Raw genomic sequence first — 25652 nt, 5'->3', positions numbered from 1 at the left:
GATATGGCTCTGAGAATCAATATTTGGAGAAAAGGTCCCTCCTAAATATGAGGCTTTAAAACTGGGAAGCTAAATTACCATCTTCCTTGAAGTACAAATGTTCTGATAATATGTGCATAGTGGCCTGCAGCAGTCTTTATAAGGGAGGAAAGGAGACACCACTGAAACATGCAAGGGAGATGATAAAAATTGTTTCAAGTCTATGAAAGCCAGGAGATACTCAAAAGCTAAACAACCTGAATGATCAGACCAGGTGGTTTACCCATAGGCAGAAGGTAAAGGGATATGCAGGATTTTTTTCTGTGTCCTGTTTAAAACCCTCTTCTTCAAAAATGATGAACAGATTACATGGGAAAAAAATGGGGGGATGGAGATGTGAACTGAATGGAGAATAAAGTTATTGTCTGGAGTTAAAAAAATAAATATTTTTTGCAGAGATGTTTGCTGATTGTACTTCTTACTTGGTGCTCTGGAGGTTATTGGTGTTCATAGAAGTCACTACTGATTTTAAAATGCTATAAACCAGCATGTTTTGCAGTTTTGTCCATTTTGTTTCAGAAGTTGTTGCACCTTTGGAGACCACACCATTGATTCAATAAGATTATTCCAGGCATTGAATTTAAGCTGTTGGCTCATAAACTATCTTTTATCAAATTCCTATTGTAATTTAAGCCAAATAAAGGCTGTTCTTTAATGAATGCAATGTTGAATATTGCTGAAGCACATCCTTCTTTGTGTTGGCTAATGGCACGGTTGCAGACAGCCTTCAGAAATGTATTTAAGAGTTACTCTGCTTTTACTATATTGAAACTCAACTAAATCTCCTTAACTACAAAGTATTAGGATGCTGCCTACCCTTATCACTAGGAAGCCCAGGGAAGTGGGGATGATATACCTTTGGCTTTTTAACACTTTCCCTTATTAACATTCTTGCAGCTTTTTCTATAAGACATTTTTCTTTTCATATTATTTGCAGGAGGATTTTGAGAAGCTGTAAGTTAATGAAATATTTCTTTGTTCTGTTAAATTCTAGCGAACTTCTGCTCAGATGTAAATGCTTGATATTGCCATTTCCCTTCTTTCACGTATGCACCACAAGCCAAAAACTATGACAGCAAGCTGAAATATTCACAAGCCATGAAGCTCTGTGGCTGGGCTGATTCAGAAGCCAAAGCAGAAAACAGTTTTCTTTCTAATGCAATCCATGTGTGATGCCAAAATACACTGTTAAAACAGTGAAGTGAGATCTATCTCCAAATCTGCTACAGGACTCCCCCAAAATCCTTGTATTTCCCTGCAGTATGATATAGAGAGGGAGGAGGAGAGAAGAAAATCCAAGTTCTTAATAACTATCTCCCAGGCCCATGTATGGGCAGACTAGGTGCTTGCAATCCCCATTTCATCATATGAAGCTATATGGGTATGGAGAAGGGAAGGATGAAAATAAAGTTATGACAGTTATCAGTTTGGGCAGTGGCACATGACCTAGAAGTGTCTCAAAACTTAGCATCTATGTTTATCTGTTACATATTCTTCCCCTTCTCTATTGCTAGGAGCCTCAGTCATTCACCGGGGCTGCATTGCCCCAGGTGTTTTCTAAACACAGAACAGAAAGACAGTCCCTGTCACAATTTACAATCACAGCATGAAAATAACAGGAGCAAGCAGGAAGCCATATGCTTAAAAAAAAATATGTATTTTCTGAGTTGAAATTTGGAAATGTCAAGTGAGATTTTCCTGCAAAACCAACTGTCAAACATCTCAGTAGGCACTCATATATACTAGGATTGGGCATATACCCCAAACACAAGTTTAATACACAAAGCAATGTTAAAGGTAGTATTTCCTAACTTTTTCATGTTTAACATTTCGAACCATAGCTCAGATTTGTTTAACATAGGCAGTTTAAAATATGCAAATAAATGTATATGTATAATTCTAGTAATAAATGAAACTAAAAGCATTGTTTTGATAATGAATTAATGAATTATGGTCTCCACTTGTCTTCTGGAAAAAAAAAGCTTCCCTCAACTATATTGACAGATTTCTGCAGCTTTGGTGGGATTTTAGAGCCAAAGCTTAAACTGCATTGTCAAGACACAGACAAAAGATCTCATGAAAGAAGTGTAATTTAATGAATGGGATTCCTGAAGACATCAACTTAAAATGAGGTTGAATGATTAACCAAATGTTACATCCACTCTGAAGATTTCAAATCTGTCTAGTAGCATAGAAGGAAATGCAATACAATTTACTTTACATAGAAGTTGGAACAATTTCTAGCAACAGAGTAGTCTCCAGGACACTCCAATCCCTGGGAAAACTGTGGAACAAGTCCTCTTAAAAGACATTTTTGAGCATGTGAAGGAGAAGGAAGTGACTGGCAACAGCCAGCATGGATTTTCCAGGGAATAATCACACCTGACCAACTTGATTGATTGACTTCTATGTTAAAATGACGAGTTTAGTGGACTGGGGAGAGCAGTGGATGTCATTTACCTTGACTTTAGCAAGGCTTCCAACAGTGTCTCCTGCAATATTCTTGTAACTAAGTTGGGACATTACAGTGTGGATGGGTGGACAGCTAGTTGGTTAAAAAGTGGTTGGATGGTTGGGCTCAAAGGACAGTGGTTAATGGATCATGTTTACCTGGCAGCTGGTGACAGCAAAGTACCACAGGGGTCTGCCTTGGGACCTGTTCTGTTTAACGTCACCGGAGCAGCCCAGTCTGACCTCAGTGCTGAGCCTGCTGCAGCGGGGCTGGACCGGGGACCTCCCAAGCATTTTTATGGTATATCCTTTGTACGACTGTCAATGTGTGCATTCTGGAAAGAATAGGTTTAGAAAGGATGCCAAGTTTTTGCTTTTGAAAGCCTGTTCTTATCATGTAAGTAACTTTTAAACTACTTACAGGAGGCACCAGACATCACTGAGATCTATTAAGGCTGAACAATATGTTACTTACACCTGAAATCTTTAATCTCATGTGGACTCTAAACAGTTCTTAGAAATGAGGTTTTGATTTTTTAATTTAAGAAAAAAGAAAACAAAATCAAAGTGAAGTAGGAATAGATCTACTTAGTAATAAAAAAACCTGCTAAGTGGCAACTCTAATTTCTGAAAATTAAATTTATTTGCCAGAATGAGCGCTGAGTCAGAACAAGTCATCGTGAAGCCAGCTGAACACAACAAGCCAAATTCAGCATTCAGATGCATTCACACAGCTATCATTGACTGGGAACAGGATTGGCTCAGAGCATGGAAATGAATAAGCCTTTGCCAAGCGAAGAAAAACGGAGCCAAATTTCAGAAACCACATCACAGGAACATTTCCCCACTGTGCCTGTGGTTGTGGTCTGGTGGTCTGCTGAAGTGAAGGAGAACAGAGAAGCATAAAATCAGACAGACAGATGTGTCTGCAGACACCGAACCACAAGAGGGTCGCAGTGTAGTGGCAAGGTGCCTCACTGACTGTAACTCTTTCTTAAAAAGCTGAAACTGCACTGAAAAAAAGAAGTTTATTAATTCTTTACAGTCATTTAAAGAATGATGGATGGGCATGCTTTGTAAAAGTGATACTCTGCTTGCTGAATCATAGATGTACTCCTCCTGAACAGGCATTTTGCTTCACTGCATTGTTTTTTCCTCTCTGCATGTGTGATAACACATAACTTCTGTTATGGGAAGAGTCATTCTATAGACCTGCTTTCACTATGTTACTGAAGGATGGTTTAAATGGCTTCATCAACAATAAGGAAAATGAAACCTATTTTATGTGAAAATATAACTTACTGTGTGGTGAATTAACAGTTATTTAATATATTTTGAAGTTAGGGTTGGTGGTGTTATTGTCCCCATATGAAGTGGGTCAGGCTGTACAAAGTAGTGGGAGGAAAAAAAACGAAAACCAACAAAGCCTAAATTTGTCTAGATCTTCAGGACAAAGTAGTAAATCTAAACCAGTTATTTAGCTAATGAATATTTGATTAAGATTTTGGGGGGACGGTGGACGAAACTTCCGAGATTAATTCTTGTTCTGAAAAATTACTAAATTATTACTAGACAAGACAGAGTTAATTTCATTCATATTCCTACAATTTTTTCTGGGCTGCAAAATCTTTTCCAGTTATTTTCAGTGGGACCAGATAGTAATAAAAGCTTCTGATCTCAGTGCTCCTGAGCAGACCTGCAGATAGCACTTAGCAAGTCTAATGGGCCTGGGTGCTGCAGTGATAGCTGAGCTGCATTTCAGTACAGTCCACGGCTCTGAGCTGTGGCTTCCTTTCCTTGCTGTTTTTTTCCTGTGGGGAAAAACCCAGAGAGTCAGCAATGTGAGTCTGTCTTAAGCTGCTAAACTTACTTACCCAAAGGATAAAGAAGGTTACTCACAGAAATTAAGCCGTTCACAATCTAAAGCCTGAGTGTGTTCTCTAGATGCACGGTACTTGCAATGGAAACCTGGTCCCAAGAACCCAGGGCAGGATTCCTGCCTACTTGGCAGGGCTGGAGGGTTTCTCCCTTGGTAATGATGCACTCTGCCTAACGATGTGCACAGTACAGCAAACATCATACAGTCATCTTTACTGATGCCAACGCCTGCAGCAGCTGATCTGAGCGCAAACAGTAGTCAATAGACCCATGCTGATTATGCATGTACTGAGTAGATCACCAGCGAGAGCAACAGCAGCTGCTCTATCTAGTGGTATAATGATGTGATGGCAGCAGAAACACTTAGGAGGAAATAGGTGTTTCTATTGCTTTAGGCTTTTCCTTCAGCACGGCACCATACTGCCCCACATTCCTAGTCATGCACTATGCAAGTATACTGCATTTTTTTTTAATTTTCTGTTATGTGTATCAGAAATAATGCTTACACCATTAATATATAATAGTATAACCTTCCCTGCCATAAAATATTCAGCTTATGCCTGACTGGTATAAAGAACAGAAAACCATGGTCCAAGGAAGAAAAAAAGCAGGCAGCTGTACAGGATGCAGTGAGCTATATGAACCTCTGCCAGATCAGAGAGACTGAGCGTGCGAGCCAGCCATAAAGCTCCCACTTCTCCCACCAAGGAGGACAGTGCTTGGCCAGTGCTGCATACTGCTGTGTGTGTTTAAGGTATGTTAAGGTATCATGCCAATACCTTACACAGCACCTTGCTATGTGTGCTATGTCTGTGTAGTGGATTTAGTAAAAAGTCGTAGCATCCTCACCTCTGTCCACTGAGGTTGCTTTTCTGTCCCATAGTACAACTTCCATGATAATGATATAAACAAATGGGAAGCATGAAAAGTTGATGAGGCTGTGTGTTTGTGTTTAAAAACCACTAGCGTATTACAGATGTTATGTATAATAAAATGAAATTTGAGAAAATACTTTTTCCTTGCTAATTAAACAAAGCTATACAGATACTGTAGTTACAGGTTGGTCTTCTCCATCACAGCTTCTTGATGGTCTTTTTTACACTTACCTTATTTTTATATGTTCCTTCTAGCTAAGATTTCCTCTTAATTCTAAGTTTTCAGCATTGTTCAGCGCAATTGTAACCCTCAGGGAAGAGCCAGCCCTTGCTGCTCCCAGACAATGTCTTTGGAGGGCAAAGAGAACAAAAAATGAATTATGGCTACAGTGATTTCTCAATACATTTTAATAGCAAGGCTGGATATGAAGAAAGCACAATCTGTGGCCAGAGCGACAGGACAGCAGTGGTTGCATCAAGGACAAAGGAAAGGCAGGGGGGCTGGGCTTGTGCTTGAATGGCGAGGTCATTTCTGCCACGTGGATTTTGCTGTGGTTGCTGGAGGAAACTGAGGACTTGAAATAAAACACTGCCTGATACTGGTTATTTAAAGGGATAGCAGTGGCTTCTTTAATGCAACAAGCCACACTGTGGTTCTCCTGTTCATTTTGATCACATTATAAGTGACTTGACTAACTTCATCAAGGTGGTATATGGGAGAAGGTCCCACTAGCAGGAGAAGGGAACAGTCCTTCAGATATCCCTCCGAGTGCTCCTTCAGAGCGACACAGCGTGAGGACAATAAAATTCTAAGACCAGGGTTTTCCAAAAAGATGGTTGATTTTTGGGATTTTTGAGCATTTTTCAGGAAACTTTGGTGGGGCCTGCTTTTTAAGAAGCCCTTCAGCTCCCTGAGTGTCTCCTTTGAACACATAGCTGCCAACCACTGCCGAAAATCTCAGGCTACCTATTTGCAGTCCTGTTTCTCACTAATACTGGCATCAGCTCTGGGTGATGAGAGAAGCCTCCCAAAACTAACTAATTAAAAGAGCCATTGCAGTATCACAAGAAAAAACAGGCTTTGTGAATAAATCACTCCAGCTTCTGTTTGTGCTTCCTCTCCAACTAATGGCATCTGTTCTGTGAGTGTGCCAGTATATCCTGTGGTGCTTGTCTATAACAGCAGGAAATTGAAAGTTGAAAATTCTATTTAAAGAAGCTGAATAAAGAGTTTGCATTCTTCCAGTTTAACTATTTTTGAAAGTAAAGTCACAGTTTAGGGGTGCCAGAAAGCACAGTAAAACCTGCAGCCTTTTGCAGCCTCAGAACAGATGTTTTTGGCTGGAGTAGGAGGGCAGAAAGAGATAGAAAGACATGAAAGACCAGGAGAAAAAGAGGAAAACATTTTGGGGAGCTACAAAGAAAGAGGTAAGTTGAAGACAGGACCACAATGAAATTAAAGTTTGCAGTTTGCATTGTAAATAAATAATGGCATAATTCTCCTGGTAGTGCAAACCTGTGAGCCTGCTGGTGGAGTAAACTCATTGCTTCGTGCCATCTACACTTGCTGATGGAAACTGTGTCTTGCTGGAGGTAGAGCGTGGAACATTCCTGAATACGTTCATGATATAAACAGTTCATAGATTACCGTATGCTGTCACAGAAACACTTGAATTAGAGAAGGAAATGACCTGTCATACCAACTTTACAAGTGTCCTTAATGGCCTCTTGCAGATCTACTGCATGCAAGTAAGTGACTGACCCAGTGATCTGAGAACATTGCAAAATCTTATCTGCAAGCATAGATCCTGTTTGTGCCTGCAGGCAGCATACTCAATTTACAGCCAAAGCTGAAAGCCCTTTCAAAGTTGACGCTTAAGGTCATATCATCTGTCCTCATGTCTGTCAAGGATTTTTCCCCTACAAGATATTCTAGGAGGTTTTTCTAGTGCATGCTTGCCTTGTTTTGTTTTCTTTTTGATGTGGCAGAAACAACAACCTTTGGGAGAGTCCAGATAATCAGATTTACACTTTGTTTAGCCACTCTCACTGTTCCTATCTTGAAAATAACTCCCAATATAGTTTTATACTCCATTATCATAGCATCTAAATGTCTTTCATGCTAAACAATAACAACAAAGAAGTTCCTAAAGGAATTCGGAGAGTACCTGGCATTTTCTTTGCTTGGGCTGTGTGATTTTTAACTTTTGAGGTTCTAATAATTTGGTTTACTGAGTTTTTTCTTCAGATTCCTGCAATTCAGGTTGGGGGTGGCGGGGGGGGGATTAATGTTCCTCAGTACAAAGCAGGGTGGTTCTTAGATGAAACAGAGAGTCTCTTCTGTTTAAGGTTTTGTTGTGCTTCCTAAAGAAAGTCAGATTATGATCTCTTCTGATTTTTTTTCTTTTACCATAGCTGGATCCCTTCTGTGAGGAATGCTTTGTCCCCATACTCTCACAGGCTTTGTCCTCTGCTTTTCAGCTTGGCACTGCTGTAAAACAGCTTTCCCTGTAGCGGATATTTTACCCTTTAAAGGTTTGCATACACTTAGCACCTCTCTTCAAAAGCATCACACTGCCAGTATCGAGTTTTTTCAGTTTAATATTTTGCCATGACTTTCTCAACCTTCAAGGTTCTTTAATTTACCTGTTTTAACTCTGTAAACTCATTGATTTGCATACTTCTTGTATTACTATTAGGTATCCCACTGGGTAAATCTGGAGGCATTTAGAACTGTAAATCTCAAATCTGATAAAGGCAGAACCCTTAATTTGTTTAAAGTATTTATATTAATGAAAACTGCTAAGTGGAAGCAGAGTATAAACCAGGTAGTTTATAAAATACTGAAGTCAGTTCTTTTAGATGATTCTAGGGGTCTAAGAATAACAAACAAGGCAAAATTACATTCTTTGAGAAGCTGCTAACTAGAATAAACAGAACAGATTCAGAAGGGATTAGTGGCACACTGGTAAATGGGTAGAAGGCATGTATGCAATCTAAAATTATTTGATTTCTTTCCTTGCTTTTGCTTATTTTACACTGGTAAATTAGTTCATTAGAACTCATCCTTCTTTTATAGTATTTTAACTGATGGGAGAACCTGGCTGAAATAAACTTTTTAAATCTCCATAACTATGAATCACATAACCAGGAGCCAAAAGAAAAGACAAACTGAATTACCTAGGGTGTGTTCCGTGTTAAAGCATGGATTCATAGACTTCATGTTAAATAGCTTTTCTGCTAGACCTCTTTTGGTATGTAACTGCTTAGCCCTTTCCCCTGACAGACTGTGTGCGACAGAAGTATGCAAGTGCTCAGAGGCTCTTGCAGCAACCACTAGCCTTTGCTTCAGCTCTGTCTACATCTGGGTCATTAATTTCCACATTATCAGTGCTGAGAATGAAAGAACAATTAACAATTAATGAAAACATTCTGCTTGGTGAACTCGAAGGAATCTCATAAAATTGTTTCCAGTCCTACCTGGGCTCTGAGTGGTGGAGTACAGGCAAGTGTTAATCTGTTGGCTACATGAAACACACTGCTGTGCAGAATGGGGCAATGCAAAAGCATCTTGCTTGGTATTTGCAATTTGTTGTCAGCAATGAGGACCGTAAAGTGCCCTGCAGATGTACTGAACATGCTTTGGAACAAGCTAAGATAACAATGGGAAGTAATCCATCTGTTAACAAAATCCAATTTTTATTCTGGAGCAATTAACGTTAAAATTCCTTGGTTAAGTGTGGCCTTCTTTTCCTGTATTACAATAGATTATTGTGACTAATGGTTTAGAAAGTTTTTTGGGGGCAGTAAGTGGCAAATTCGGTTATCTAAAAATGTCATTTAGTGTCATTTGAGATGTCCTTAGGCACAGTGTGTGGCATCCAGCTGCTCCAGAACTGTGCAGGCATCCTGTTTGTCCTGCATCACATCTGCCAAACACATGTGTGTGTCTCAAACACCCTAAGGCATCTGAAATCATACTAGTGCCTGTTTTAGTCCACTGAATCAAGCCTTCTGTGTTTCTTTCAGGTGAGCTTAAATTGCAGGTGGGTTTAAGATGACCTAAGGTGAACCTAAAAGCAAATCTTGCCAGAGAGCTGAGCATCTCCTGTATTTCTATGATTTTCCCCAAGTCCCATGGATATGTCTTGGATATCCTAAGTGCACCAAATGGCACTAGCCACCTGTAAATATAGGCAGTTTCACCATCTGCAATTCATGCAACTAAATTTCATCCTTAACATCTACTTAATTCCTGTTTAGGCTCCTACATCCTGTGTCTGAAACAGTACATGTCATTTAAGTCTAACACGTTGATTCAGTCTATTTGCTTTTCACTAATATGCTTGTCTCCCTTAACTTTGAGGCACTTCAAGTGGAAATGAATTACAGTGGGGGATCAGAGCTGTGAACACAGAAGTTAAACAAATGAAAATTAAAGACAATCAACTCCTTTTATTTATGTTTTAAATAAAATACAAGAGCTTATGATTTCTTATGGGAGGATCAGTTTAGCCTTAGCAGTGTCTTATTTAATGTACTTTCTAGGAAAGAAAAAACCTACTGTCATGGAAGTTTTTCCTCCAAGTGACATCTCTGTTGGAGCCTGTTATTCTTAACAGTTTTGAATTTTCCCAGGTAAAGTGACAATTCATCATTTTGAAGTGATGTTAACACTCAAATTAGAACCCATAGTTTTTGTCTTCCAGAGAAGCCCCCGCCCCCCAAAAAAATAGACAGATAGTTTTCTATATCAAGAAAACACTCCTTCATAGATGACAGGAAAAAGAGGCATAGGTGTTTGGCATCTTAGAAGCTGACTGTAGTTATATTTCAAAGAATGAATGCACATGGTAGAAATGAGATACTTGTCAGGTTCCTAACACGAAAACATATTTCAAAGCTGCACAGTTCAACTCACCTTGAAGAACTCTTTACCCAGCTCTAAGAAGAGCTCTGGTTCAACGCACATCAAAATGGTGGGAGTTTCATGGTGGAAACATAGAACCTAGTTCAATCATCTCAAGGACAAACCTGGGCAAGAGCTTTAGGATGAGTCAGTGGAAACAATTTGATAATATTGTAGCAACAAATTAAGAACTAATTTTGTTCCATGTTGTACTTACGTAAATTTGACTGCGACTGTGAATGAATAAGTGACTGGTGCTTGAAAATTGGGCACCACACTGCTTCCAGTAAGGTCCCTGAGCTGTGTCATGGGTGGGCCACAAGAGGTATTCAGTAAGAATAAACCCATGACCTGCAGCTGCCACCCTAGAAGAGGTAACAGTGAGAGTTAGTGGTGGCTAGAAGGATCAGACAAGGAGACAGGTGTCTCTGAAATGAAATCATAGTGCTTGGGTTGCAAACTGCTTCAATGTAGCTCCCCCTCACTAAAATTCCTGGTGTCCAGATAGAAATTCTAGCTTCTGATGGTGACAAGTTATTGAAATTTGGCCTTCTACCACTGGGTTACAGTGTTGGTGGATAAGGGAAGAGCGACTGACCTGATCTACCTGGACTTGCGCAAAGTATTTCACACTCTCCCATATGACATCCTTGTCTCTAAATTGGAGAGACATAGACTTGACGGATGGACCACTCAGTGGATAAGGAATTGGTTGGATGGTCGCACCAAAGATTTGCGGTCAATGGCTCAATGTCCAAGTGGAGACCAGTGACGAGTGGCATTCCTCAGGGGTCGGTATTGGGACCGGACCTGTTTAACAGCTTTGTTGGCAACACGGGCAGTGGGATTGAGTGCGCCCTCAGCAAGAATGCTGATGACACCAAGCTGTGTGGTGCAGTCAACATGCTGGAGGGAAGGGATGCCATCCAGAGGGACCTTGACAGGCTTGAGAGCTGGGCCTGTGCAAACCACATGAAGTTCAACAAGGCCAAGTGCAAGGTCCTGCATGTGGGTCGGGGCAATCCCAAGCACAAATAAAGGCTGGGCTGAAAATGGATTGAGAGCAGCCCTGAGGAGAAGGACTTGGGGGTGATGGTTGACGAGAAGCCCAACATGAGCCAGCAATGTGCGCTTGCAGCCCAGAAGGCCAACCATATCCTGGGCTGCATCAAAAGAAGCGTGGCCAGCAGGTCGAGGGAGGTGATTCTGCCCCTTTACTCTGCTCTCCTGAGACCCCACCTGGAGTATTGTGTCCAGCTCTGGGGCCCCCAACATAAGAAGGACATGGAGCTGTTGGAGCGAGTCCAGAGCAGGGCCACAAAAATGATCAGAGGGCTGGAGCACCTCTCCTATGAAGAAAGGTTGAGAGAGTTGGGGTTGTTCAGCCTGGAGAAGAGAAGGCTCTGGGGAGACCTCATAGCAGCCTTTCAGTACCTGAAGGGGGCCTACAGGAAAGAGGGAGAGGGACTTTTTACAAGGACATATAGTGATAGGATGAGGGGTAATGGTTTTAAACTGCAAGAGGGTAGATTTAGATTAGATATTAGGAAGAAATTCTTTACTGTGAGGGTAGTGAGACACTGGAACAGGTTGCCTAGAGAGGTTGTGGCTGCCCCCTCCCTGGCAGTGTTTAAGGCCAGATTGGATGAGGCTTTGAGCAACCTGGTCTAGAGGAAAGGTGTCCCTGCCTGTGTCAGGGGGGTTGGAACTAGATGATCTTTAAGGTCCCTTCCAACCCAAACCATTCTATGATTCTATGAAAAGGCAAAGAAGCTATTCTTTGTAAAGTAAGATTATTTTATCCCTCAGTTTTTCTCACCTTTTTGCTCCTGACTCATTCTCCATCGCAAAGTCTGCCAGCCTTTCTCAGCAGAGCAGTCTCTTGTCCTGGAAGTCGTCCCACTGAAACTTAGCAGGAGTTCCTGGGCAGAAAGATGCTATTCATTTCACTAAAATGATCTAGAAGATGAAGGGTACTTGTGGAGTAGCTATGATTCCCCAACTATCATTGAGACAGCAGCATATGCAGTAATTTGACTGCGACATTGAAACCATGCACCCTGCACGCTCAGGCGGGTAACATTGTTAGACCGATACTGCCCAGCTTCTGACTATTTTCCATCTTGTGCAGCTGTTGGGAACATATGGGCCTTAATGTTTCTGTAGTTATGATTCTTGCTCTTGCTTTTTCTTACGTATACGCACACATCCCACAGCCTGGCTCTACTGAACACCCTGAACATTAAAATAACAGATTTGCTTTCAGAATAAGATAGGAATGGATTCAACTCACCTTAATTATTGAATAGCTTCATTGCTTTGGAACAAATATGAATGTATTGCCAGGTCTGTCATCTGCTTCTTTGATAGTGGTAAAGATTTTCTTTGTGAGTGCATTCAGCTAAGTATGTAGGAGAAATCTGAAAATCTAAGGCACAACTTGCTTATTCCTGATTATCTTGAACATTTCACAGGTATGGGAACATCTTGCATTTTAGCTGGCTACAGTAATTTCAGTGGAAAGGTAGGTGCTGCAAATTTCAGTGTTAATTAAACAGAATTTTGACAGCAGGAGAAAGTGATATGCCCTGTTCTTCCAAATATGGGTTCAGTCCAATCTGTCTTTTTAATTAGAATGCAACAGATTATTAAATGATTCAAATAAACAATGGAAGAAAACTTCAACTAAAATCCTGCTGAAGGGGAAACTGCCTTTTATTAAAATGGTCTCATATTATTTTTTTCTGCATTCTGACAAATACATAGCCATCAATATTCTTGCCTCAGTATGACAGAAATTGTTCATATTAATGAATTTCTATTAAAATGTTGATAAAATTGCCATCACGTTTTTAAATGGGCAGACCATAAAAAACTGCATTACCCTGCAGCATTATTTAATAATTCAGCAAATTCAAATATATAGCGATCTTGAGAATTTTAGTAATTAAACTCCAAAGTGAAACACATGTATAAGCCAGCTGTTTTCTCATGCCCCGACTCAAGATAGAAAGAAAATTCAAGTGTCTTACCTTTTAGCAAATTATGCTTTGGAGAGAAGTACACTAAGGAACAGAAATTGAAGGTTAAACCTTCAATAGCCATATTATTTTGAAAACCATCTGAGAGGAATTACTATGCCTCTATTTGTGTTTACAACTGGAGGAAAAGTTGTGAGTAAGGCAACCAGCTCCTAGAATCACAGAGGATCACTGCTAGGAAAATCCCTGTCTCCATGAAAATGGAGTTTTACTTAAAATTGCTCTCAGTGAAAAAGTTTTCATTTTAAACTATTGGTACTAGGATATGGGAATAAGATACAGACCTGTTGATCATTTGGCAAATCACGTTAGTGAATTCACCTGTGCAAAAGCACAGCCTTGGAAGCAATTATTGGGTAATAATCTGGAGCATGGGAAGGGCTAATTGACAGGAGAAATTAGATCAGGGGATAGCTGTAAGAATGGTGGACCTTCAGCTTTAGGAGAAGGCATTGAGACTGATAGGGTACCTACAGACTTGAATATCCTTCCCTGTTTAGTTATCACAATCCCCAAATGGTTTTCTTGTTCTCCTTTTGCCTCCAGATAAAATTGGCACCTGTTTACTAGATACTAATTATTCTGATTTTTCTGGTTGTGATATATAAGGCAGGCTATCTGTCCCAGATACAGTAGATACAATTGGTGCCACAGAAATTTTATGTTGAAAAAAGTTGAATCTGTCATTTAATCCAACCACTTTCATAGCTATGTCTTCCTTCCATATATTACCAGAGGTGGTACATGTTGAATATAACCCTGCTTGACAAAAAGAGAATAGTTCCCAAAAGCTGGGGAAAAAAGGCAACCAAATAGCAATAGAAAGATCTACCCAACCCATTACTGGCATGGCACTGGATATGCGCACTCCATGACTTTGCATAAAATTCATAATGAAGCTACACTTCTTACTGATTGTACCCAACCCCTAAATCTTACATTAACAAGACACTTTTAGGGATTATCTTTCAAAGTAAGTCCTTACAGCTGAGATAGTTCCTGTTTCCTACATGTATCTGCTGCTTCACCCTGAGCCGTGACTCAAAGTCCAAGTCGTTTGCATACTCAGTCTTATTTTGAGAACTGTGTTAGTCCAGAAAAGTTCTTAATACTGAGCAGGGAACACTGCTCATTATGAAACCAAACAGAGAACAAAGTAAAAAGACAAACAAACATAAAAAAAACCCCAAACTGAAAATGCAAACTGAAAATCTAAGTTAGTGGGATGATCTCGATGAAACAAATACCTGAATCTGTTTGTTTCAAGAACAAAACAGACTGCATTTACAGAAGTATAATCCATATTGAAGCATTAATCTATCACTGTCTGTTTTGTATCATTAATATTTCATACAGACCTACGTGCATTTTTCTTCCATAAAAATCTCTCACACTCCTGTAGGATGCACCACTATTAAGTGCAATTCTGTGCTGACGGGTCTTTCCAGATACTGGGAATTCTAAAATATCACAGCATCTTTTCTAAGAGATAATAGTTTACTAGAAATTGCCATGGCAAAGTGTGCTTTGAGTGAGTTCGTGCACATCCATCATGCAGTGCATGGCTTTCAGTAAGAGGTTTTCATCTTTATGTGATACATTTCTTTTTCAGATTGTTTCATCTTCTTTGATTTGATGTTTAAAAATCACCCATGACTTTGGCAATATCTCTTTATACTGTTCACTTCACGGAGATTAAACTCCACAGCCTTCAAAGAGGACATGAGAAGCAGACTTCTCTGATTTTCCTATGACTATATTTCAGCTCTCCCCACTAAAATGAAGGAGTAGACCTCAATTGCTGAAATACAAAATCAGAAGATTTAGAGCTGGAAATAGCTTTCATTAGGTCCTCTATGGTTTTACCATTTCAGAATTGCTGTCTTTTAAGGGCTTTTGTCCAAGTTAGTTATAAACAAGTCAGGCCATACAAAAACTGAGAACAAAAGCGATGAATTTTTAGTTTCAATTTCCTGATGGAAAATATTTTCCTTCATTTGAGAGCATCTTTAGTAGTCTGCCTCCTATTTTCAGTTCTTGTATTTTCTCACCTTCCCTGCAGAAAACCAAGTAATCAAGCAAACAGGAAAAATCCCAAACTTTGCCATTATCCTTCGTTTCAATTTGTATTACTCACTTGGATCGTAGATTATATTGTTCTGCCTACTGTCTTGATTTGTCTTTATGTAATTCAGATACAGCCAGCATCAGAAGATTTGTCATAGACACAAAAACCTTCTGCAGGATAAATTCTGTGAAAGTGTGTTCTTTAATTAAAATTTGTATCTGCATCATTATCATCAATGGAATCATAAGGCTTATGGACAAGAGAGACTAGATTATTTTGACCTCCTAAGTACTGTACCTATTATTTTTTTTCATCCTTACAGCTTTGTGCTGAGCCAAATAACCCAAGATTTTGCTACAACACATCCATTGTATTCAGCACTTTCTTAAGGACAGTTATACAGGATAAGCCTTACCAGGGATTTTTGCTGAAAATCAAATATTAGAATCAAATTACTGTGGTTTTGTACGTGTCTATAGGGGTGAACAACAGGAGTACACATGATCTTCTAGAAGGTCCGTTGTGGGTTTAAGATGAAATCAATCAAGGAGTAGAAAAAAATAGCAGCACAAACTGTAGCCTACAAATAACTCATGTTGGAAACAAGGGTTGGAATGATGAGTATCAGGAGCATTCCTGAGGCATTCCTGAAACACATTAATGTAAACATTTAAATGGATCATTTTAAACAATGGGTACATTTGTAATTATGAAACTGTGCTTGGAAATATCATCTAAAGATGGAAAATGTCTAAATTAATTAGATATACTATTTACTATGTCTATTGCAGTCAACATTGCATGACTGCTACAACTTAAGACTGATGGAAATGGTAATATTCCTGACTTTTTGCTAATTTGTTTCCCTTAACATTAACTTGTATCTACAGTACAAGTGGAGAGGTGCCTGTCATTTGATTATATTATAAATAGTTATAAGAAAGAGTTTAAATTCCTGCTACTTGCATCTGCCAGTGATTCGACGTTACCTATGGTTATTTACCTTGCACAGTATTTTTTTTTATGTCACAAACACATACAGTGACTTTTCTGGAAGTGACATCAAGTGGCAGAATGTCCTTAGGTATCATTATTAATTGATACTTTTTCTATTAACTTATTGTAAAGGAATTTCAGTGCTTCTAGAGGTAATTAGATCTCAAGTGATCTAAGTACCAGGTTTTACTGCAGGTGAACATAATCTCCAGATGAAAACATTAAGGTTTTACATACATTCTCTGAAGTTGAAATTGTTAAGACAATTGCTCTATCATATTGCCCAGAAGGAGCTGACCAAATCAATTATAAGTAATCACTCATTTCATATACAGCTGACTGACACCTTTAATGAAAAATGTCTGCGTTGTAGGTTTATTGACAAAAGGATACAACATATTGCTCCCAGAAGAGCCAAAACATTTTAATAGAGTAATATGAATGATAGTAAAGAACCTGGAAGACAATTAATAACAATTAATTAGTTGTACTAATAGACCTTGAAAACTCTGGGGTCCTAGCCAAATCACTACACAAAGTACATTTTGTATTTCAAACGTAATGCAGAAATCGTTGTACAAGAGGAGAAATAAGGACTGACCTTCTGAGATGTACTTGCCTTTGGTGAAAGGTGATTGATTTTGCAGGTGTTGCAAGCTGATAGATAGTGAAACAAACATTCCCCCAACTTATCCTGGCTTTCACTGGAAAACTAAAACCAAACTGAAATTGTTGATCCGTGTGTCAAAGTCTGAAAATGTTATGGCAAGTATATATTATAGACCATGATATAAAAGACCTTGAAATGTATTTCAAAAATCATTACTGTTTCAGGTGGAAACCCTTCAAAACTCACTAGTTTCAAATTCTCAGACATTCTTTCCTGAAATAAGAGAAGAATGGCCATAACAAACCAAAACTCTTGATGTCCAAGTGATGCTTTTTAACATTTATAGTTAATTCTTGCATTCATTAACTTTTTTTTAATAGATACAGAAAAATTTAATTGTTTTTAATAGATATTATAAAAAGTGCTTATTTGTGTTTGTGTGTGTATACATGAGCATATGTATAGGCTGATGGAGGTATAAGTAATCAATGAAACAGAGAGGCCGTGGAGTGCCTTTCTGATAGGAAATAGGTTCAGATACCGGGGATTCACTGTTGCAGCCACAGTGGGTGCACTGCTGCCACTGGCCTGCACCCTTCTTCCACTCACAGTTTTCCTTTGCCCCCACTAAATCAGTCCCCCTGTCACCCATGGCTTCCCAGGCCTCCTCACAGTGCTTCGGTGGCCAGAGGTCTCCTTTGTCTCACATCCCCCCTGGTGTGACCTGGCTGAAACACAGACCTCCTGCATGCCCCTCAGGCCCCCACCTTTCCAAATGTCTGTCTTCTATCAAAGCTCTTCTTGTGAAACCTTAGTCTCAAAAAAAATCAAAACTATTTTCAGTAATCTTTAAATTATTTAGAATAATAGTATAGCCACCAATAAAACTTTTTAAAATGAAAAGGATCTATTTTTTAACATTTTATTGTGCTTTTATGTATTTTTTTTCTGAGTATAGAGCGTCTTTTATATTTAGATGTGGTGCAAATCTGAATAAGGACAATATGAAGATTCATATGTTCTGTCCTTCAGTGTCTTCCAGGTTAATTTGCTGTGTTCACAGATGACACTTCTCCTAGCCACGAAAACTTCAAACCCTGGTTAGGATTGGGATGTTAAACAATCTGTCAGGCATTTTGCCCAGTAGTAGTTATTCTGCTTGGCACAATCTGAAAATTGTGTCTAATATCTATCTGCAGCCTTGGTTTGCAGAGCTGCATAGAAATGTGAGCTTGTGGTAAAACCGGTAATTAACAGTGACATAAAGAAAGATTACATTTCAGCATAACATTTAGAATTAAGATAAAGATTTTGTCTTAAAGACACACAATGTTTCTGGTGCTGAATTATGTTTTAGGTCTTTCTGTACTGCTGTAATAGCCTGGAAGCTCCAAGTCAGCAATTGCCATGTCTGGAGGCACCTAATTTTCTGAGAAGTCCCTTAATTGCTTCCTGCTGTGACTGCATAGGAGCATGCTGGTCTTGAAAGCATGAAGCTGCTTGGTGCCTCAGTCTGTGGAGTCTGTGTAAGGAAATCATCTTTCTAAGCTAGAAGAGGAATTTGAATGAGTTGTTTTTATGGTGGTCATCAGTGTGGCCACATTGATTAGCACTGCAGTGTTAGGATCCTTTTACATATTTGATCTGCAGAGGTCATTGTTATCCTTTCCTGAATATTTTTAGTATCTTTAAGAATATGACAAGCAATGGTGCTATATTTTATGTTCATTCTTTCATTGCTTTTGTTTTCACCCCTAAATTGAAAACACTGGCAACCAGTCATAGGTGTATGGGAATAAAATCTTCCTCGGGACAATTTATAGAATAAGAGAAGCAATATGCTTTTGCTATCAGTCCTGCACTGGGGAGTTTGCAAGGGAGCCAAAAGAAGTTTCACACATGTTTAAGTGTATAGTATTGCCTTAAATGTGTTTCCCTAGATTTCATGAATATTCAGAATAATTATATGCAGTATATATTCAATTCCCAGTTGCCTGTCCTACGTTAAATCTACACGTATCCACCATCAGAGCAAAACGCTTTTTTAAAAGCTCATGGTAAGTTGTTACAGCAGAGGCCACTGGCAGAAGTGAGCTGTTTTATGATGGTATATAACACCAGGGCTTCCAACACATACACCAGCACTTTTCAGACTAGTCTGCAGGTCAAGCAGATTGCATATCAAGGACTTTTGCAATTTCACACTGAGACTTCTACATTTCCATTTCAAAGGCTGGTAGAGACCCTGTTTGTTCTTCATGTAGAATTCCTACTTGAAATCAAATGGTATTGAGGGCAGGGAACAAAAGTTGAATAAGTAATGACGATCTGTTTATGTGCCATGCAAAGAAAAAAAATCATGCAGGTGCATGGGTATCACTTGACTCTACATGAATTCATAAAAATGATCTGTGCTTTATGTAGCAGTTTCATGAAATAATCTAGAGATCTTACTTCAGTTTTAGCATTTACTTGCAGTTTATAGTGTGTGTTTCCCTTTCCTGTACCTGAGATTAGCCCTTATTTTCTGGCTCTTTTGGCTATTCAGCACGATCTTCCTTTATCAGTAAACATTTTCAGCAGTTTCTTCTACACTTATTAGCTTAACTGGCTTTGTATGTGGGACTACTTTCCAGGTTTCAGAAAAGGAATTTACCCGGAGGAGTATAAACAGTGATTAAAGAAGTTCATCCGAAATGTAGTAATCACTCACAATTTCCATAAACTAGTGTGCAATGGGTGGCAAAAGGAGTTCTCAGGCTCATGTAGATTGTATCAACTTGTGCTGTGTCTATCTGAAATTGTCAGAAATAAACATACTTTCTTCAACACCATGTTATGAATACTTACCCTGTCTTTAAGAGTATTTCTGAAAAAAAGGCGTGTCCTGGTTTCATGGGGATAAAATTTATAGATTCAAATTTCTGTTACACTTTGTTTCAGTTTGTGGCCAGCTGTGGTATGGTGATCAAGGCCCTTCGCAGTGAAAGCCAGGGCAGCGGACCCAGGCTGGCCCACAGGTGTGATAGAACAACTGGTTATTCTTTAGCCCTGGGTGCAGGCTAAACTGAGACAAGGTATTAAGAAAAGCAAGTTGTCAGTGTTCTGGATTCTGTTTCCAAAAATGTAAAAGTAGCTTTGTCACATAGTGTGTTGTGAAAGTCTTTGGATTTCTACCTTGTATCTTGCAGTTAGTGAAACTTAAAAAAAAATATACTGCACTGATGATACAAATTTCCTCAAATTTCATTTTTGAAGTATTATTAATTTAATATTTATATTTTTCCTTGAGTGGAGACAATTAACTTCTGACAATTCAGTACATGAAGTAAGACAGTTCTTGCTTACATATTCTTGCTTACTGCTTGGAAAACGTGCATGTTCTTCTGTATGAACAGAGGGATTGGCAGTCAACTTTTCTCTTCCAAATTTACTGTTTCACACCTCTTTTTTCTTTTTTAATATGTTCCAAAAAATCCGAAATTGAAAAAGACCAATATTTTCACAGGATAATAAAACTACATTGGCAAATTGCTGGGATATGAATATTGCATTGGTGATGCAATTAATTCCTGACATAGAGTGTCAATATGTGTATATATACATATCTCAAAGATATATAAATAAGTATCAAAGATTATATCTATATGTATTGTCTTCCTGAAAGTGTGAGCTTCTGCACTGAAATTGAGACTTAACGAAAACAGTGGAAAAAAAGGACACTTGCATGGTGAAAACCTCACTTTCTGCCTTAGTGGTTTGAGCGCTTGGCAGGGTGAAGAGAAGTTAGAATCTTGTTTTTTCCACAGGGATTGTTTCTCTGTGTGGCATTAAACTGCTAGTAGTAGTAATACAATACCATCTCTCAGTCCTTAGACAGAGTTTCTTTGACTTGTCACTCTCTGCACGAAGGAGGGAGCTCAGGCTCCCCCAGGAGAGATGTCATTCTGCTCCTGGAGTTTCTAGGCACGCTCAAAGAAAACTGGAACAAAATGGGGAGATTTACCTACACAGTATAGGGCTCAAACACTGGTTCAAGCAGAAGCCTGTTAGTATTCTGTAAGTATTCTCACCTTTATTTTTTTTCTGAATTATTTCTCAGGTTAATGAAGTTTTAATTTCATTTTGCAAAATAATGCAACTTTCTCTACAGCAATAAAAGATGTGTCTGTTTTCCTTTAGTTGTCATCTGTCATGCTAATTGAAGCAGTGGCTTGGAAAGCTAAAGATGCCCTTTTGAAGTTTACAGTCTCAGCAGGGCTTGCAAGCAATTTTACCACTTTGGGGGCAAGTGTTCTGATCACTAAATAATTAGCAAAAACCTCAGCAGGAGGAACATCACAAGGGCCTCAGCTGGGAAGAAGTTGCATGGGGTGGGAAGCCCCACGTGGCAACGTGTCCTGGGCTGCTTCTGAAAATACGTGGCAAAATGGGGGCACTGTAGGGAGACAGGTGGGGGTACCTCTGTTTTCTTGGGGTTTCTGGACAGAGCAAGGGAGGGAGGAGGCACTGGGCAGCGCAATGTGGGGTGGTTCTGCCTGAGCACTGCGGGTTCTGCCTGAGCTTTGCAGGTGTTCATGCTTTTCCAGAGCTTGGTAATCACTGGGGAAGGCTGCTGGGCCAGAAATTAGGACTTGTGTGCCTTAGTTCCATGTGTCTGTAGCAGGACCTAAATTCTGTATTCATGCTCATCCTCGATGCTTACACTAAATCACCCTTAAAAAGCACTCATATAAGGACACTTTTTTTTTACAGGAGATAACATCTTACTGGCTTTGCCTGCAAATTTTTACTTAGATTTTAGACAGAATAATTTGCAAGTTATAACCTTGACTGACTCTGAGAACACTGAATTAGTGCTTACATTCCTATCTTCTGAAAATATTCTGTAAATATGGAATAGTCTGAGATTATTGGTACCCATTTTGATTTTTATTGTAATCAAGTGAATTGTAATCAGGGAAGTGGTTGAGTCACCATCCCAGGAGATATTTAAAAGATGAGTAGATGTGGCACTTGGGGACATGGTTTAGTGGTAGGCTTGGCAGTGCTAGGTTAATGGTTCGACTCTATGATCTTCAAGGTCTTTTCCAACCTAAATGATTCTATGATTCTAAGTTTACAAGAACTATGCTTATGGATAATATGCCAATGTTAGTTTTAAGGGCCGGTAATTGCAAGTTGTTTCTTTTGAATGCAGCCTCAGAAAATTATAAAGCTGCTGGGTTTTATTATTCAAAGTTGACATGTAAAAGTTAACCCTTGGTTTAATGCATTACAACTATTTTTTCTCACTTTATTACTATTTTTAATTTGTGTGGTTTTAGAATGCTTTTGTTATAAAGTAGTTTGTATTAAAGTTTAATAGCTGAAAGACTGTTATCTCTTATGTGATGTTTTCCTTTCTGCACCATTCACGTTTGCTGAACAGTGCTAGCAATAGCTAATGAGCAGTTCCCAACCTGAACTGTGGAGTCAGGGATTTTTATTTTCTTTATGCCTTGTTTGTACATGTCATTAAATTACTGATACACTGTGTAACTCAATTACTTTTTTTTTCAGTTCAGTTAATGTTAAAATTTCTGAGAAATTAAATAAAAGAATATACATACATTTACATTCAAAGCAGACTACTGGAGTTGATTTTCTTTACTGCCTGGGAAAAGGACTCATGGATTATACTGGGAGATCCTTTTCTGGGAAAATCTTATAACAGAAACTGCTAATTCCAGTATATTAATTTTCCACTTGTTTTCCCAATGCTGTTCTTACAGGAACCCCTTAATTAGTAGTATATTTTTAATCAATTTGTTTTTTTACATGCAGTCAACCCTATTAATAATTTTTATTTGCTTTTGTGTAAAATTTCTTGATGTTCAGTTCTTTGCAGACCCTTTTATATCTACAACACAGTTAATCCTGAACGCTGCCAAAAGAAAGGAGGAATTATGCTCCTCAAATGGTTCTGACCAACATACCAACATATATGCAGCTGTACAACAAATGGAAACAGAGTGGTGTAGGGAAAATGAGAGGGAAACCTTGAAATGTTCATGTCCTCAAACACCCCTGTGATGCTATCAAGAAACCCAGTGATCATGCTTCTGCCTTTCAGAAATCATTGGAAATAAATAGTGTACTTCATGCCCATTCTCTTAGCTGACATTACATTTCTCTTGTCTGAAGCCCAGAAAACATAAAGTGAGAGGACAGCCTATTCTCTTTGTTTCCGTGGCAGTTGTGTGGGGAGAAGACTTTAAAATGACCAGCGTAGGTTGTCTGCAGGTGAATGAACACAGTCACTCAACTAAATGTGTATGAACTAGTCAATATAAAAATTATTGTATCTGCAGGAAAAGGCTGCCCACAAGCATTTTCTAATCTTGTGATGAATAAAAAAAAGTAAATGAATAATGTGATTAACAAATCTTATTCAAATGCATAGAATAATAAATGAGAGCCTATAAATAATTTATTCCAGTTCTGTTTCTATGTAGAAAGTGGTAAAAAAAAGGGACTTATCTCCAATTATCAAATAATTTGTAGACCAACATAAATAACATGTTCAGTTTGATCTTCTGCATAAGAAGTACTTTTGGTTAGACTTCAGTGCTTATTTAAGTATTGAAGCAGCTCAATTTAATTCACTGTAACCAATGGTATTGCCTAACTAAATGTAAAAATATTGATCTGTGACGAAAACACAGTGCCTCCCATAACCAAATTTATTCAAACGCCCAGTGAAACTCCAGAATTATTTAAATAAGATCAAAAATTGAAACAATATAAAACCTGAGGGTATTAGGACAGGATGGAAAAGGTGAGATTTCTTGAGGGGAAGGGAGCTCACACGTTTCCCCTTTGCTCTTCTCACATGGCCAAAGTAGCCAAATTTTCTGTCCCTCAGCTCAGCCACATGTAGAAAACTCACGAATCTCTACAAGATTTCAAGGATTACCATGGAAAGTCGGTGGCTGTAAAGCTTGGATAGAAAATCTTAGAATTTATGTCAAAACTAGTTACCACTCATATTTCTAAACGTGGTAATAAGGAAAATTTTTTCATCAAGAAAGGTGCAAATGTATCTTCAACTGGCTAGGCATTTGGGGGAGTTACCTACTCTGGTTTTCTTTTATTTGTGTAGGTTTCTATTTTGGAGTGTGGCTGAATAAGCTTTATTTACATTGCTGTGTAGTACTTAATGTGTGCAGATTTATTGGATCCAGTGAGATTACCCATCAGACTAAGTAGCAGATGGGGTCAATAAACATTCTGAAATTTTCTTTTATTTCAGTGCTAATGTATTAGGTCGTTGCAGGACCTCCTGAAGAAATTTAAAGACACTTTTGTGAAAGACTGTGTTACTTTCACACTATGTTACTCTACAGTTTGAAAACCTGAAATGGCTGTATTTGTTTTAAAAAAACTCCCATGCTTTGGAACCAAATGACTGGAAAAACCTCACCACCAATATAGAGAAATAAAAGCTCACAAAATACCATGAGACTATTTCAGTGCAGGATTTTTGAAAGTGAAATGGGAAATAAAATAAACAAAAAGCTTAACTGACATTCAAGATCCAATATAATTCATGTTTATTTTCACTGTGTACAGAAGGTGGAGCCAAATTCATAAGGATCTGTGAACTCATACTTCATTCTTTGTTTGAATGGTTTTCTACTGTCTTTCTAGAGGGGCAGCTTGCTCTGAGGATGTATTGATCAGAATCAGTTACAATGTTGGGATAAGTCCTTTTAAGACCAACTTTTCTGGTGCTTAAGCTGTCTGTAATGAGCTTTAGAAGTTCCTTGGCACAGCTGAAGAGCACCTGAGCCTCCATGTATTACTCTTCTGCCTTTCTGTCCATTAGCGAACCAGAAACAAAATGATATTTCTAAACATAGCAAGGGAAAGTGAGCAAGCTGAGTATCACCATTAAGAAGCTGTGGTGAGATCTTAGTGGTATGAAGTGGCAGGCATTGACGAGCACAAAGAACGCAAAGGAGACAATCACCCCAAACTTTGAATACTGTATTTTCCTTCTCTGCGACACTCATAAATTTTAAAAAGAAATAACCATTTAGGTGCTTTCACTTCTAGCTGATATTTCAAAAAGCAACTAGAGAATAGGACAGAATAATTTTTGGCTTAAAGGATGGCGCCAGACATTAAGAAATTTTGCTCTGAATCCTGGTTGTGCCATGAGCTGTCTATGACTCAGAAGAGCTGCTGATATTCTCCATGACAAAATTCCCGTCTCTATAAAAGAGGTTAATATAATGTAACTTGTTTTACATTAATATTTATAAAGCACTCTGAGATTTTATACAGATGACTGTGCAACAGTGCAAAATATTCCCAGAGAATAGTGACCATTTGCGAGGCTGGGCTCTGATCCGATGGCATCTGTCGCTCAGAACTTCTCCATACTTTCCTCTGAGGTGCTTCAGTCTTGATGTGTTTCCAGCACGGTCTCTTTTAAATAGCAGCTTTTTTGTTTTGCAGGCAGATCAGTAAGAGCAGAATCTATCTTGTGCTGACTAAGCCTCCTTTTCCCCTGGGGAATATCTAGATTTTATAGCCCCATAGCAAATGAATCTGAGACCAGTTTCAACAAGGAATGGCAAGTGTGCTCACTAAGAGATGGTCTTGTGATTATCCTACTTTTATTATTACTATCCTTACCATTATCAGAAAATATTCTCCTATATACTATGTGCTGTGCCACCCAAGTCGGAACAGCTACCACCTTGAGAGGTGACAATTGCCTTTTCTTTGAAAAAAG

This window comes from Nyctibius grandis, chromosome 1 (genome assembly GCF_013368605.1).
Source record: "Nyctibius grandis isolate bNycGra1 chromosome 1, bNycGra1.pri, whole genome shotgun sequence".
Taxonomy (NCBI): domain Eukaryota; kingdom Metazoa; phylum Chordata; class Aves; order Nyctibiiformes; family Nyctibiidae; genus Nyctibius; species Nyctibius grandis.
Note: the sequence above shows the minus strand (reverse complement) of the source record.